Below are 17,092 nucleotides of genomic sequence, written 5' to 3'. Positions count from 1 at the left end.
AATCATTAAGTAAACAGGTACAAATATCCCATGTACATTAGTCAGAAGCAATGTTTAAAAAAATCAATAAAGCCAAATATATTAGGCAGTCAATGCCTTTTTTTCCCCCTAAAGAATTCAAGTCTATTATTTGGCTTGCTGCCCATACAATTTATTATCAGATTTCATTAAAGTGAAAATTTAAGTAGTGTACATCTGAGGTTGCTGGGTTTTTTGTTGTTACTCTTGCTAAACTGTGCTAATCCTTCTGTAATTTAAGGTTTGAGCAATAGAACAATGAAATGAAACTGGATTCACCCCATTTCAAATTTTACAGGGGCTTCTTTCATATTTTCACACACTGACAGGCTAAATTTCTCCACTGACCTTAATTTTACACAACCTCAGAACAAAATGTTCGTTTCTTTTTTTAACTACAAAAGACTCTCACTATCCTTTAATACCAACAATTATGTTTAAATGGCCACGTATCTGACTCCATCTCATCAAAAGGCTGCCGCTGGTATAGTCCAGTTTGAACTATCAGTTTTTTAGTCAGTAACTTTCATGGATTTTTTTAGTTCACAGACAGTTACTGAAGTCAAACAGTAGTATCTCTTAGTACTCAGAGGTTTTTGTTTTATTATAGGGTAAAATGTCTTAAGTCACCATGAACTATAATAAATAGCAGACTCATGAAAGAAAACTATGCCCTAAGCCAGGCGTGGTGGCTCACACCTGTAATCCCAGCACTTTGGGAGGCCGAGGCGGGGGGATCACCGGAGGTCGGGAGTTCAAGACCAGCCTGACCAACACGGAGAAACCCTGTCTCTACTAAAAATACAAAATTACCTGGGTGTGGTGGCACATGCCTATAATCCCAGCTACTCAGGAGGCTGAGGCAGGAGAATTGCTTAAACCAGGGAGGCAGAGGTTGTAGTGAGCCGAGATCACACCATTGCACTCCAGCCTGGGCAACAAGAGTGAAATTCCATCTCAAAAAAAAAAAAAAAAAAGAAAAGGAAAGCAAGCAAACTACCCCCTGCTGCGAACAACTAAGAGAGAAGTTAACCATTACAAAGTAAAAATTGTGCAGGAAATTATGTCACTGATACAGAAGTTACTGGTTAACCGGAGTCCAGTTTCTGGAATTAATGGAAAGGGCTACTTTAATGAACTATGATGTTCTGATGTCAAAGTTTGAGAATTTTAATTAAAAAATTTTGTATCAGTTGATAAGACTGTGAGCAGCAGAGGAGGTAGTATTATTAAGGCTAGACATCCTAATATTTTCTACCACGTATATTGGGTTCCACCTTAATTGTAAGAACTACAGAAGATTCAGTAATTGCCCAATATAGCATTTTTTCAACCCCTCAGGTTTGGAATCTTTTTGATCATTTCCCAGTGACATTTTCAGATAATACAATGAAACCATACTGGGTGTCGATTTTAAAAGCACATTTTGAAGCATCTTTATGAATGAATAAAAAGGTTTTAAGAACATTTAACTTAAAAATGCAGTAAAATGTTACTCAGCACACCCTGAACCCTGCCTATATGTAATTTTTCAACCATGATCAACTCAATTTTAATCTGAGGGAGACAAAAGGCAAAACTTATATCAGGAATTTATTTAAACCAGAGGAGGAGAAGATAAAGGAAGAAACAAATCACCACATTTCATTTATTCCAAGATGTACTTTTTAAAAAATTATTATTATACTTTAAGTTCTGGGGTACATGTGCAGAATGTGCAGTTTTGTTACATAGGTATATGAGTCTCATGGTGGTTTGCTGCACCCATCAACCCGTCACTTACATTAGGTATTTCTCCTAATGCTACCCCTCCTCTACCCCCACACCTCCTGACAGGCCCCATTGTGTGATGTTCCCCTCCCTGTGTCCATGTGTTCTCATTGTTCAACTCCCACTTATAAGTGAGAACACGTGGTGTTTTGTTTTCTGTTCTTGTGATATTTTGCTGAGAATGATGGTTTCCAGCTTCATCCATTCCCTGCAAAGGACATGAACTCATCCTTTTTTATGGCTGCATAGTATTCCATAGTGTATGTGGGGACATTTTCTTTATCCGGTCTATCATTGACGGACATTTGGGTTGGTTCCAAGTCTTTGCTATTGTAAATAGTACCACAGTAAACATACGTGTGCATGTGTCTTTATAGTAGAATGATTTATCATCCTCTGGGTATATACTCAGTAATGAGATTGCTGGGTCAAATGGTATTTCTAGATCTAGATCCTTGAGGAAATGCCACACCGTCTTCCACAATGGTTGAACTAATTTACATGCCCAACAACAGTGTAAAAGCGTTCCTATTTCTCCACATCCTCTCCAGCACCAAGATGCACAGTTTTTCCACATCTTTAAATCTCTGAAATAAGGATGTGCCTTACAGTCAATGAACTCTTACAATTAATTGTCCTGGCCAGGTGGTGGTCACGGCATAGGTGCATTGCATGAGCAAATCAGAACTTGATCATACTGTTCACATTGTCATCACTTTAGCTAGGATGTGTGCATGGTTATTATCTCAGATGTTAAGTTTAACTGACTTTTACAATGATTTGTTGTTGTTATTTTGTTTTGTTTTTGTTTTTTGGGTTTTTTTTTTTTAGCGGTAGCAAAGTTTATTGTGAAGAGCGAAAGGAAAGCTTCCACAGCGTGGAAGGGGACCCGAGCAGGTTGCCCGATATTTCTTAAGATTACAACATGGTTTAGCATTGAAATGAAGAAATTTTAGGAATGCCTTAGCTAAAATTTTGCTTTCAGTTCTCCATTAATGTAAGAGAATGTTTATATTATAAGAATGTATGTCCAAAAAAGACAAATAAGAAAAAAAATCTATGTATAAGTAAGTCTAAAAGAATACTTGGCCAGGTGCAGTGGTTCATGCCTATAAATCCAACACTTTGGGGAGGCTGATGTGAGAAGCTTGCTTGAGGCCAAGAGTTTGCGGCCAGCCTGAATAACACAGTGAGACCCCTGCCTCTACAAAAAATTTAAACATTAGCCAAATGTGATGCTGTGTACCTGCAGTCCTAGCTACTTGAGAGGTTGAGGTGTGAGGATTATTTGACCCCAGGAGTTCAAAGTTACAGTGAGCTATGATTGCACAACTGCACTCCAGTCAAGGTGACAGAGTAAAACCCTGTCTCCTAAAAAAAAAAAAAAGAATACTTTCAGTAAGTATGAAATTTTTGGAAATGTCATAAGAAGGCATTGTGTCATCATTTAATTAGAATTTTTTTTCTTTCTTAAGGGTACATAAAAAAAATGGCACATCTTGTAATGACAGTTACCTTAGACTGTAAGGAGTAGTCATCCCAGCCTGTAGATCGTAAATCTCTCCTACATAATCACATATACAACTGGATTCTGCCACCACTTGGCCTTCCCTAAAAAGTCTATGCTCGGCCAGGCGTAGAGGCTCACGCCTGTAATCCCAGCACTTTGAGAGGCCGAGGCAGGTGGATTATTTGAGGACAGGAGTTCGAGACCAGCCTGGCTAACACGGTGAAGCCCTGTCTGCACTAAAATAAAAGAATTGTTGGACATGGTGGTGCATGCCTGTAATCCCAGCTACTTGAGAGGCTGAGGCAGGAGAATCGCTTGATCCTGGGAGGCAGAGGCTGCAGAGAGCCGAGATCGCACTACTGCACTCAAGTCTAGGCAACAGAGCAAGACTCCAGCTCAAAAGAAAAAAAAAGAAAAGAAAAGAAAGAGTCTAGTTGCCATCAACATTTCTTCACCTTCAAAATCACAAAGTTTCCCAGTACAGGAAGAAACAAAGCTGGTATCTCTCTTCTTAGGATCTGGCCATCTTCCTTTACAGATGCTCTTCAATTTACAATGGGGTTATGTCCTGATAAACCCATTGTAAATGCAAAATATTGTAAGTGAAAATGCACTTAATACACCTAACCTAGCAAACATCACAGCTTAGCCTGGCTTGAACATGTTCAGAAGATTTACATTAGTCTACAGTTGGGCAAATCATCTCACACAAAGCTTATTTATAATAAATGTCAAATACCTCATGTAATTTATTGAATACTGTACTGAAAGTGAAAAACAGAATGGTCATATAGGTACTCTTTTTTCTTTGCTTTGCTTTTCTTTGCTTTTTTTGAGACGGAGTCTCGCTCTGTCTACCAGGCTGGAGTGCAATGGCGCGATCTCGGCTCACTGCAACATCTGCCTCCCAGGTTCAGGCGATTGTCCTGCCTCGGCCTCCTGTGTAGCTGGGATTACAGGCACCCACCATCATGCCCAGCTAATTTTTTTATTCCGTAGAAATGGCATTTCACCATGTATGCCAAGCTGGTCTTGAACACCTGACCTCAGGTGATCCACCCGCCTTGGCCTCCCAATGTACTGGGATTATAGGCATGAGCCACCACGCCTGGCCATCCTATGGGTACCCAAAGTATGGTATCTACTGAATGTGTGTTGCTTTTACAGCATCAAGAGTCGAATCACTGTAAGTTGGGGACCATCTGCACCCTCGTCAACCACTTCAATTGTAAGATATTATGGAAACTAAAAGTGCATTTACCTGACATGAGAACTAATTCTAGGATATTTAACAATAAGAAATTACATTTATAAACATAGCCCAGATCACCAAAGAATCACTATTTACTGTTGCAGAAAAGAATAATATAGTTTAGAAACATTCCCAATCAGAAGGGTTGAAAGAAACATGGGCGTCAGGTTAGCCGATGAACACTTAGCTAGACTATTTGTCAACTACACCTGAAACCCATGCCCTGCATGTGCTAGTTCCCTGAAGTTCTGCCATCTCGAATTGAAATTTGGATACTTTGAGACCTTTCCTTAGATGTAGGGTTATATTAAAATGTACATTTAGCAACATCATTTAAAAGAAATTTTAAAAAATTAAAAAGGTGCAGATACCTCTCTATCAGTTTTAAAACTTTACTGCCAAAGAGACACAGTGACTCACACCTGTAATCCTAGCACTTTAGGAGGCCAAGGCGGGAGGATCACCTGACGTCAAGAGTTCGAGACCAGCCTGGCTAACGTAGTGAAACCTCGTCTCTTCTAAAAATACAAAAATTAGTTGGGCATGGTGGCGTGCTCCTGTAAGCTACTCAAGAGGCTGAGGCGGGAGAATTGCTTGAACCCGGGAGGCGGAGGTTGCAGTGAGCCGGGATCGTGCCATTGCACTCCAGCCTGAGTGACAGAGCAAGACTCCATCTCAAAACAAAAACAAACAACGACAACAAAACACACACACACACACACACACAAACTTCACTGTCATGTCTGGTAAACTGGATAAAGTCAGAATCCTTTCCAAACTTCTCAGAAAAGTGAAATCAAATTCTTCCCAAATCATTCTAGATGAGACATGTCTGGGCCTGGCTTCACATTGATCATGTAGGCAGAAGAGAGTAGAAAGTACAGAGGCATATCCTTTACTGAACCGGGTTTCTAAATAGATAAAATGGTGAAATTTAATAAATGGTACACCATGTCATACCAAGTTTTACTTTACTTAACTCTATCTCCCCAACTAAGTTATGTTAAAGTCATTTCTCATGAAATTTGCTATATCATTCTTGGCTATTATCCAGAGCCAATTCAAGCATATTACAAAATGAAGTGTGTGTACATTTATTTTTTAACACAGACAAACATACACTTGTTAAGATCCACTATATTTACAAGCCAGAATCTCAAACTTTATGACAGAAGTTAAATGCTTACAAAAAGAAAAACATGGGCCGGACGTGGTGGCCCATTCCTGTAATCCCAGCACTTCGTGAGGCCGAGGTGGGTGGATCACCTGAGGTCAGGAGCTTAAGGCCAGCCTGGCCAACATGGTGAAACCCCTTCTCTACTAAAAATACAAAAAACTAGCTGGGTGTGGTGGTGGGCACCTGTAATCCCAGCTACTTGACAGGCTGAGGCAGGAGAATTGCTTGAGCCTGGCAGGCAGAGGTTGCAGTGAGCCAAGATCGCACCACTGCACTCCAGCCTGGGCAACAAGAGAGAAATTCCGTCAAGGAGAGGAGAGGAGAGGAGAGGGGAGGGGAGGGGAGGGGAGGGGAGGAGAGGAAAAAAAAATGCTACTTTACATTCAACATCTTCTCAATATACCCATCAATCTCATATAAAGGTAGAGGCTGTACCAATTATCAACTGTCACCATATGCCACGTTTTCTTCAAAGTAGACAATGTTAGTGTCCATACTTTTATTCCGAGAAATTATTTCAAAATAGCTGTATGATGCAGCAATCTTTCACCTTAAGGTACTATGTTACACTACTAATTTCAAAAATTATAACCAAAAGAAATTCAGTGTCAGGCAGCATGAGCTTAGATTATAAGAAAGGAGATGTGTTCAGAGTACTGATGTATACTCTAGTTATGTTTCTGATTTCTAGATAGGAATTTACTCTCTCTGACAATCATACATTAAAATATAAGCACGTATTAAAATAGTTAAGAATAAACAAGCAAGCTTAGGAATAGTGCTCCCTCCTGTGGCCAAACTCCTTGAAAATCATGGGAAAAGGCATCTCCTGGAATCCTCAGATGGGTCACAGACACAGACCTCAGAGAAGCCCACCTGCTATTGTAGGTGCTGTGTTTAAAAAGGAAAATGGGCCAGGAGTGGTGGCTCATGCCAGTAGTCCCAGCACTTTGGGAGGCTGAAGTGGGTGGATAACAAGGTCAGGAGTTCGAGACTAGCCAGGCCAACATGATGAAACCCTATCTCTACTAAAAATACAAAAATTAGCCAGGCGTGGTGGCAGGCACCTGTAATCCCAGCTGCTCAGGAAGCTGAGGCAGGAGAATCACTTGAGCCTGGGAGGTGGAGGTTGCAATAAGCCGAGATCATGCCATTGCACTCAAGCCTGGGCGACAGAGCAAGACTCCATCTCAAAAAAAAAAAAAAAAAGACTCACAAAGCTGGGATTTCATTTTGTGGTAATAGACACAATAAAAGAGAACACATTTTAAGTCATAAAAGCAAAAAGAAAAATTAACTTAGTGCTGGAGTCTGCTAACCGTTTTATAAATTTTATTATCTACCATATGTGAAGAAGATGTCTATGAACATTTAAAGGGATATATCTTCTAAAAGAAAAGAAATGGTTTTGGGGAGGTCAGCTGAGGTGGTTCACACCTGTAATCCCGGCACTCTGGGAGGCTGAGGTGGGCAGAACATTTGAGGTCAGGGGTTCAAGATCAGCCTCACCAACATGGTAAAACCCCAGCTCTACTAAAAATACAAAAAATTAGCCAGGTGTGGGGGTGCACACCTGTAATCCTAACTACTCAGGAAGCTGAGGCATGAGAATCGCTTGAACCCAGGAGGCAGAGGTTGCGGTGAGATGAGATTGTACCACTTCACTCTAGCCTGGGTGGCAGAGTAAGACTCCATCTAAAAATCAAAAAAAGAAAAAGAAATGGAATGGTCTTGGGGTTTGTGTATCCTACCCCTTATTATAAAACACAGTGGTTCTCAACCAGAACCACTCCGAAGATAATAGCAACGTCTAGAGACATTTCTGGTTGTCACAACTCTGGGGAGGGGTGCTACTGGGGCCTAGTGAATAAAGGTCAGAAATATTGTTAAACATCCTGCAATGCACAGATCACCTCTTACCCCCACAAATAATTATCTGGACCAAAATGTCAATAGAACTAAGGTTGAGAAATCCTGATATAAGAATGTTCTACAATCATTTTCATGTGCAATCTATCAACCATAAACTTTATAAATAGTATTTATTAAATTCAAAGCCAAATACATTTTCACTAAAACTCCAGCAATAAAATGAGAAATTCAGGAAGTATGATTCTCTTGAACTCAGTCTCACGTCTGATTACATTCTTTTAGGCTATTTTGTCTTATAATATGATATACTTACAATGTTTAGCCGTTGTTTTTCAAAGTAGAAAGTACAGGCGGCACGAGATGGCTCACGCCTATCATCCCAGCACTTTGGGAGGCCAAGGCAGGTGGATCACCTGAGGTCAGGAGTTCAAGACCAGCCTGGCTAACATGGCAAAACCCTATCTCTACTAGCCAGGTATGGTGGTGCACGCCTGTAATCCCAGTACTCAAGAGGCTGAAGCAGGAGGGTCACTTGAACCCAGGAGGCGGAGGTTGCAGTCAGTGGAGACTGTGCCATTGCATTCCAGTCTGGGCAACAAGAGTAAAACTCCATCTCAAAAAAAAAAAGAAAAGAAAATACATTTGAGTGTTTTGGTCAATAGGAAGCATAAGATATAAATTCATATATGTATTATTGTCTCGTGGAGAAATGCTAAGAGAGTAAAATTGTTTAAATTAACTCCAGGTGGATCTAAATGTTTTCATTAGAAAACATGCCTGCTAGCAAAAGGTGCTTTGAGAGCAGGAGCAAAGAGAGAACAGATTAACAGACACATTGTCATCCCTCCAGCAACCAAGGAAAAGCAATTATTTTAGGATGGAGATCCCCAGCCTGAGATCCTTGTATCCTTAGGCTATGTGAAAATAAGAAGAGTCTGAAAGCTATTTTCACCATGTCAAAAATTATCCAACAACAATGGAACATTTATCTACAATAAAATAGATTAGGCTCACTAAAATGAAAAATTCAGTGTGTAGACACTTACTACATGGAAGTTCATTTCATCTAATGTAACGTGGCCGGAATTTCTATACCATCTACAAAAAAATAATACAAACAGTTATTTAGGTTTAAACAAAAAGTTGCAAACTACTGGCCTGAAGAAACCAAACCATTAAGGTCAATAAGTGTGAAAAAGTAAAACCATAATACAATATTGCATCGACTTTGTTTCTCCAGTTTGCTACTTGCAATCTTCATACAGTGCTTGGCATATGATTACCAATGCAAATATTCTGGCTTAAACCAGAACTTTAAAAAGGAGTAGAACCTACCCAAGTTCAGAATGGTGGTGATGGCAGTCAGAAAGTCCCAAGGGAAACAGTAGAGGGACTGTGAGACCAGACTTCTAAAACCTTGACGGAGAACCATCCTCCCACATCAAAACTGAGGATCTGAATTGGTTTTTAAGAAGGAGGCCCACAGGTTATTTCATTATGGAACTTAATGAAAATTACACTGATAGTAACTTCTAACCCCTTTATTACAACCAGCCAAACCATCACTACTCCACCAACAGAGCCAAAAGCAGTGTGGTCTCAGGGTAACTTTACTATTTTATTTGGGCTTACCACCAATTAGGTGGTGTAGATGGTCTCTGACTTATGGTGGTTTGACTGATGATTTTGCAACTTTATGATGCTGCCAAAGTGATACACAACCAGTAGAAACCAACCTTTGGAGTTTGAATGTTGGTCTTTTCCTGGGCTTGTGATATGCTGTAGAATATTATCTTGTGATGGTGGGCAGCAGAAATGAGCAGAGCCCCCAGTCAGCCAGGTGATCACCAGGATAGGCGCTCAATACTCTGCAGTGTACTGTGTTGTCCGATGTTTGTGCCCAACCCTAGGCTAATGCACAGGTTGTGAGAATGTTTAAGGTAGGCTAGGCTAAGCTTTGATGTTCGGTAGATTAGATATATTAAACGCATTTTTGACTTATATAGGATATACCTATAGTGGCCGGGCGCAGTGGCTCACGCCTGTAATCCCAACATTTTGGGAGGCTGAGGCAGCTGGATCACCTGAGCTTAGGAGTTTGAGACCAGTCTGGGCAACAGGACGAAACCTTGCCTCTACTGAAAATACGAAAAATTACCCGGGTGTGGTGGCACATGCCTGTAATCCCAGCTACCTGGGAGGCTGAAGCACAAGAATCGCTTGAACCTGGGAGGTTGAGGTTGCAGTGAGCCGAGATCATGCTACTGTACTCCAGCCCGGGGCGACATAGTGAGACTTTGTCTCAAAAAAACAAAACAAAAGATACATCTATAGACAGATATAGATATGCAGATACAGTTATAAATAGACATATAGAGATATAGGGATAGAGATCGATAGATATATCTAAATGTGTGTGTGTGTGTGTATCTATATATATATGCACTTTTTTTTTTTTTTTGAGACAGGACCTTGCTCTGTCACCGAGGCTGGAGTGCTGTGGTGTAATCTCGGCTCACTGCATCCTCGGCTTCCTGGCCTCAAGGGATCCTCCCTCCTCAACCTCTTAAGTAGCTGAGACTACAGGCATGCCACCACGCTCGGTAAATTTTATTTTTTATTTTTATTTTTTGAGAAAGGGTCTCACTATGTTGCCCAGGTTGCTCTCAAACTCCTGGTCTCAAGTAATCCTCCCACGACAGCCTTCCAAAGTGCTGGAACTACAGGGATAAGCCACTATGCCTGGCCAGATATTTTCAATTTATGATGGGTTTATTGGATGTAACTCCATCACAAATTGAGGAGCACCTGGACATACTAAGAGGCGACAAAAGGGCTGCCCTCCTCAATCTCCTTTGCTGGCGCTTCCTCCACCTCCGCGGTGTTGTTTGGTGTGCCTTGGAGACTGTCCTGGGCCCTTGTCTCCTCTCTCTCCCTAGGGAATCTCCTACATTCCCATGGCCTCCCTTATTAGCTATATGCCAAAACTCCTACATTTCTTTATCTAGCCTAGACTTACTTTCTTCCCAGGTCCAGACCAATGTACCCAACTGTTGTTTTTTTGTTTTATTTTTGTATTTGTTTTTTTTTTTTTAATTTGCTTGCTTGTTTGAGATGGAGTCTTTCTCTGTTGCCCAGACTGGAGTGTAGTGGTACGATCTCAGCTCACTGCAACCTCCGCCTTCCAGGTTCAAGCAATTCTCCTGCCTCAGCCTCCCGAGTTGCTGGGATAACAGGTGCCTGCCACCATACCCAGCTAATTTTTGCATTTTTTGTAGAGACAGGGTTTCCGCATGTTAGCCAGACTGGTCTCAAACTGCTGACCTCAACCTATCCACCCGCCTCGACCTTTCAAAGTGCTAGGATTACAGATGTGAGCCACTGTGCCCAGCCCAGCTGTTTATTCTGTTGGATATTTATGTGGCAATGTCGAACTCAACATGTTCAAAATGGAACTCCCAATCTAAACCCTCACTTCCTCCAGGGATCCCTGATTCAGCATATAGCATCATAATTCAGCATCTTGCTCCTGCTAGAAGGATGTAATAGGTTTCATCTTTATCTTCTGTTATGAACTGAATTGCGTTCCCCTAAAATTCATATGGTGAAACCCTAACCCCCAGTATCTCAGAATGTAACTGAATTTGGTTAAGAGGTAAAGAGGTAAAGGCCTTATCTCCACATGGGGTTAACTTTATTAGGGTGGGCAAAATGACTCTATTAGGGTGAGCCCTAATTCAATCTAACTGGTGTCCTTAAAAGAAGAGGAGATTAGGACGTGAAGAGATACCAGGGATGTATGCACAGAGAAAACCATGTGAGGACACAGAGAGAATATTGACATTTACAAGCCAAGGAGAGCGGTCTCAAAAGAAACCAACCCTCGGCCGGGCGCGGTGGCTCAAGCCTGTAATCCCAGCACTTTGGGAGGCCGAGACGGGCGGATCACAAGGTCAGGAGATCGAGACCATCCTGGCTAACACGGTGAAACTCCGTCTCTACTAAAAAATACAAAAAACTAGCCGGGCGAGGTGGCGGGCACCTGTGGTCCCAGCTACTCCGGAGGCTGAGGCAGGAGAATGGCGTAAACCCGGGAGGCGGAGCTTGCAGTGAGCTGAGATCCGGCCACTGCACTCCAGCCTAGGCGACAGAGCCAGACTCAGTCTCAAAAAAAAAAAAAAAAAAAAAAAAGAAACCAACCTTCAATTTTGTAATCTTGATCTTGGACTGCTAACTCCCAGAGTTGTGAGAAAATTAATTCATGTCGTTTATGCCGTCCAGTCTCTGATATTTCGTTATGGCAGCTATAGCAACCTAATACATCTTCCTCTTATTAATCACCAAGTCCCACCCACTTTACTTCCTAAATATCTCTTTAACTTCACCATATCCATTGCACCTGCCCTAGCCCAAGCGCCTGTCAAATATTTTATGGATGCCTGCTACATGCAGCTTTTCAAAGATCTCTCTGCTTTCACTCTCGCCTCTCTACAATCCAGCCTCCAAAAGGAGGCCAGAGCAATCATTTAAAAATAAATGTAGAATCCTTTGCCCCTGGTTTAAAATCCTTCAAGAGTTCCCCATGTCTCAAAGAATGAAATCAAATCTCCTTGCCATGGCTGACAAAGCGTGAGACCAGCATGACCTAGTTCCTGCCTCCCACTCTGGCCTTATCTATAATCACTGCAGTTCCTCATCCACCCTGCTCCAGGCACAGCTACCTCTGACAGTTATTCCAACACACCAAAAGCACTAGTCTGCCCACACGATTTTTCCCCCTGGCTGGAAATTTTTCTTAGTTCCTCCTCTTCATCTGGCTCAGTGTGCCTCACACTACGGATTAGGTTCCCATCCAGAACTGCTTCATCTCAGAAATGTTATAGTATGAATATCCTACTCTGACCATAGCCTCCTTAAAGCTTTACACCCACGATGATTATATTCTCCCAGCAGACTCCTCCTGGCTGCTCTTCCTTCTCTATGCAACCAAGGTTGTGTAACTGATCATCTGAAACCACTCTGACTAGGACTTGGAACATGCAGGACTCATGGGGTGTAATCATAGAAGCCACTTTATTTTTGTCACCTGTAGTCCCTTTAATCTTGCTGAGTGGGTCTAGTCCTTCTCCTGCCTCTTGATAACTTGGGCAGGTTCCATGGCTTTTCTGGTCCCTCAGTCCTATGTTCTACTCTAGTAACTCAGTAACTAAGTTACTCAACTCACTAACTTAAAATGTCCAGTCCACATGATAATTTCAATTCAGTAATTTCCATTGTAAGATCCAATATACTAATCAACACTTCAATCTTCATTCAAAGGAAGACTTGGTCCCTCTTTCCTTATTGGGCGTGGAGAAATTTTGGTGTAGGTAGAGATCCTGTGCCAGCTCCCCCATCCCTTCCTGCTACCTTTCTTACTCCATGGCTGCTATTTCTGACTCTGCTGGGGTAGTAAGGCAAAGCAAGATGAACCAGAAGCTTTCATTGGAGATGGCATCATGCCCTCCAGGCAGGGCAGATTTATTTTATTTTGTTTTTGAGACAGAGTTTCGCTCTTGTGGCCCAGGCTGGAGTGCAATGGCACGATCTTGGCTCACTGCAACCTCCACCTCCTGGGTTCAAGCAATTCTCCTGCCTCAGCCTCCTGAGTAGCTGGGACTACAGGCATGCACCGCCACACCCAGCTAATTTTGTATTTTTAGAAGAGATGGGGTTTCACCATGTTGCCCAGGCTGGTCTCGAACTCCTGACCTCAGGTGATACACCCACCTCGGCCTCCCAAAGTGCTGGGATTAAGGCGTGAACCACCGCGTCCAGCTGGGGCAGATTTTAAAGTAGACTTTCTTTGTGCACAGGTTCACATTGTAAAGGGTTCTCCAGAGGACTGCTCTTCCCCCCCACCATCTGGTTGCCATTCCCTTGATAAGGGCAGTGCCCCTCCAGATCACTTTGAGATCTGCCCCTTCTTGCCTCTAAGAATATGCTGCTCTTTGGGGAATAATTCCAGGCTGATACTCTTGTCACATCTGCACTTCAGGCTTTACGCACCTTTAGAGAAAACACAGTTACTTTCCTGACACAAAGAGTCTATTACTTGCTCAGGTGTGAGTCTATAAACTCTTCAAGCTCCTAGGGTGGGTCTTAAGAAGCTCCTCTCACTGGACTTGAAATTAGTGGGCAAGTACCTCCCTCTACACCTTCTTCCTGATAGTGGAGAGTGGGGAAGTGGGGATCAAGAAACATAGCTTTTTAGCTCAATGTGCCATGCAGCCAAGAAGGTAAGGAAAGAGATGAAGAAATGTTGAGGCTAGATTGTTATTATATAGATGCAGATATCTTCTGGGATTCTGTCATGGCTTGGGATAAAAGGGAAGACAGTGATCCAGGTGTGACAGCCTGATGGGTTCTTCCTGCCTGCTGCACAGCCATTAATCAATTCACTGAGACTGAGGCGGTGCAGTAAAACAAGAGTTTAATTGATGCAAGGTCAGCCACACCAGAGATGAGGTATTACTTGAACCAGTCTCCCTGAAGGCTCAGAGGCTAGGGTTTTTACGGACAATTTGGTGGGCAGGGGGCTAAGGAACAGGTGCTGCTGATTGGTTGGGGATGAAATAATAGGGGCTGGAAAATGGTCCTCAGGCACTGAGTTCTCTAGATGGGACCACGGGACAGGCTGAGTCATAAGTCACAAATTTGGGTGGGGTCAGTCTGAAAAACATCTCAAAGGACCAATCTTAGGTTCTACAATGATGATGTTATCTATAGTAGCAATTGAGAAGGAACAAATCTTGTGATCTCTGGCCACATGACTCCTGAACAGTAAGGGATTATAGAAAATATGCCCACATTTTAGCAGAACTCAGACTCCTTCCATAATCCTAATCTTGGGCCTTTCAGTAGTCTCATGAAGGTGGTTTCAGCCCCAAAACAAGCAGGAAGAGGATCAATTTAGGGTGGGACTATTATCCTTGCTTCAAAGTTAAGCTATAAGCCAAATTCCTCCATGGTTAGTTTGGCCTGTACCTAAGAACAACCAAGGACAGCTTGGAGGTCAGAAGCAAGATGGAGTCAACTATGTCAGATATCTCATACTGTCATAATATTTGCAACGGTGGTTTCACAGGTCCCTTTCCCTACTACTCTATTACAGCTGCTCCTATGAAGATCACCAATAAGTTCCACAGTGTCATGTCCAATATAGACAATTCTCATTTCTTATCTTACTCATCAGAAAACTTTGACATAATTTATCACTTCCTCATTCATGAAACAGTAGGGGCCATGAGAAACTTCTCCTTCAACCACTGAAAGTTTGCTGAAAAAACCCACAAAAGGCAGACTGATTGGAGAAGATGCAAATTGTATAAATGTGTATACAGGGAGAATCACAGGGTGATTACCCAACCTCCAGCAGGGTGAAGAAGCTTATATACAATCCTGGCAAAACAGGCTGTGGGAGAGAGTAGAAGAGGAATTCTATTGACAGGATTACTAGGGAGAATGAATGGATCAGGGAACAGAGATGAACATAAACATTACCTTGTCAAAGGGTGTGTTCAAGCATGGTTACATTCTTGGTTTTTCAGGGAGGAGAAGAGACAGTTTTTCTTTTTAATGGGTCTGGATCTTAGGTTAAAAAAACGTTAACTTCATCTTTAGAAGACTCAGTGGGTGGGGGGTGGTGTCAGCGAGACCTTGAGGCTTCTTCAGTTTAACATGTAAACATATTTTGGGGTAGCAGTTTCTGAACCCCAACTAAATAACTTTCTTTACTTGGCTTCTAGGATTCCACCCTCTGATTCTATTTCTCTTTCTTTGTCACTCCTCGTACTCTTCTGCTGGATCTATCTCACCTTCTTAACAATTCAATATGAGAGGATCTAGAGCTCAATTGTACGACTTTTTCTCTGACTCACTTCTTAGGAGACTTTTTTTTTTTTTTTTTTTTTTTTGAGATGGAGTTTTGCTTTCCCCCAGACTGGAGTGAAGCAGGGCAATCTTGGCTCACTGCAACCTCTACCCCCTGGGTTCAAGCGATTCTCCTGCCTCAGCCTCCCAAGTAGCTAGGATTATAGGCACCTGCCACCATACCCCACTAATTTTTGTATTTTTGGCAGAGACGGGGTTTTGCCATGTTATCCAGGCTGGTTTCAAACTCCAGCCTCAACCTCCCAAAGTGCTGGGATTACAGGGGTGAACCACTGTGCTCGACCTTCTTGGGAGATCTTATCCAATCTTGTGGCTTTAAATATTCTATACAGTCTCAAACATAACTATGTACCTCCAACACCTTCCTTGAATTCCAGACTGCTTACTTGACATCTACACTCAGATATGTGTCTAGGAAATCTCTCAAATTTAATATTCAAAACCAAATGGCATGCTATAGATTTTTGTTGTTCTCGTTGTTGTTGTTGAGACGGAATTTCACTCTTGTTGCCCAGGCTATAGTGCAATGGTGTGATCTTGGCTCACTGCACCCTCTCCCTCCGGGTTCAAGTGATTCTCCTGCCTCAGCCTCCCGAGTAGCTGGGATTACAGGCATATGCCACCACACCCAGCTAATTTTGTATTTTTAGTAGAGATGGGGTTTCTCCATGTTGGTCAGGCTGGTCTTGAACTCCTGACCTCAGGTGATCCACATGACTTGGCTTCCCAGAGTTCTGGGATTACAGGTGTCAGCCACAGTTTTCAATTAAAAACTGCTCCTTCCCGAAATTCCCTATCTCAGTAAATAGCACCACCATGTCCCTGCTGTTGGGGCTACACACTTTGGAGCAACATCTATGCCTCTCTTTCTATCCCACCTGCAAATGTTGTCAACTCAGCCTTCAATATATGGTACCAAGCCCAACCCATCTTCCCCTCTCCACCATCCCCACCTTAGCCCAAACCATCATCACCATCTCTTTGCTTCCACAATTGCCTCTCTGTAGTCTCTTTCCTACATAGCCAGAGTGACCCATTTAAACATAAATCAGATTGTTACCTCTGCTCATTACCTCTCTGCTCGAAGTCTTCCAATGGTTTCCACCCTTCTCAGACAAATCCTTGCCATGAATTACAAGGCTGTACGTCTGGACAGGTTCCAGAGTTTTCTTTGGACTTTGCAAACGTTATCTTAGAGCTGTCTCATTGTGCTGGGTGCAAAGTTTTTGTTTTAAAGAGAGAGTTAGCACATATTTTATCAAAGAAACGTCTCTGAAGGCATGTAATATGTTTGAAATATTTATCTCATCATTAAAGCTTTAGTAAAATGAAAAATCTACCAGCCATGTTCTCTATACTTGGGAATTTCCAGACTTCAACCCCTGGAAGCAATGATTAAAGTTTTTGTTTCCTTCAATGCTCAAGTCAAACATCCTCTCTTCTGTGAAGGCCTCTCTTTGTGCACTGCCCTCCTACTCCATCCCCGGTCCCAGTACCCTGCAGAATAAAATGTTTCTATCTGTGTCTCCTCAGCTTCGTGTCCATACGTAGATATTGAAAG

The sequence above is a fragment of the Macaca fascicularis genome, chromosome 4, assembly GCF_037993035.2.
Source record: "Macaca fascicularis isolate 582-1 chromosome 4, T2T-MFA8v1.1".
NCBI lineage: Eukaryota > Metazoa > Chordata > Mammalia > Primates > Cercopithecidae > Macaca > Macaca fascicularis.
This window is presented reverse-complemented; position numbering follows the sequence as displayed.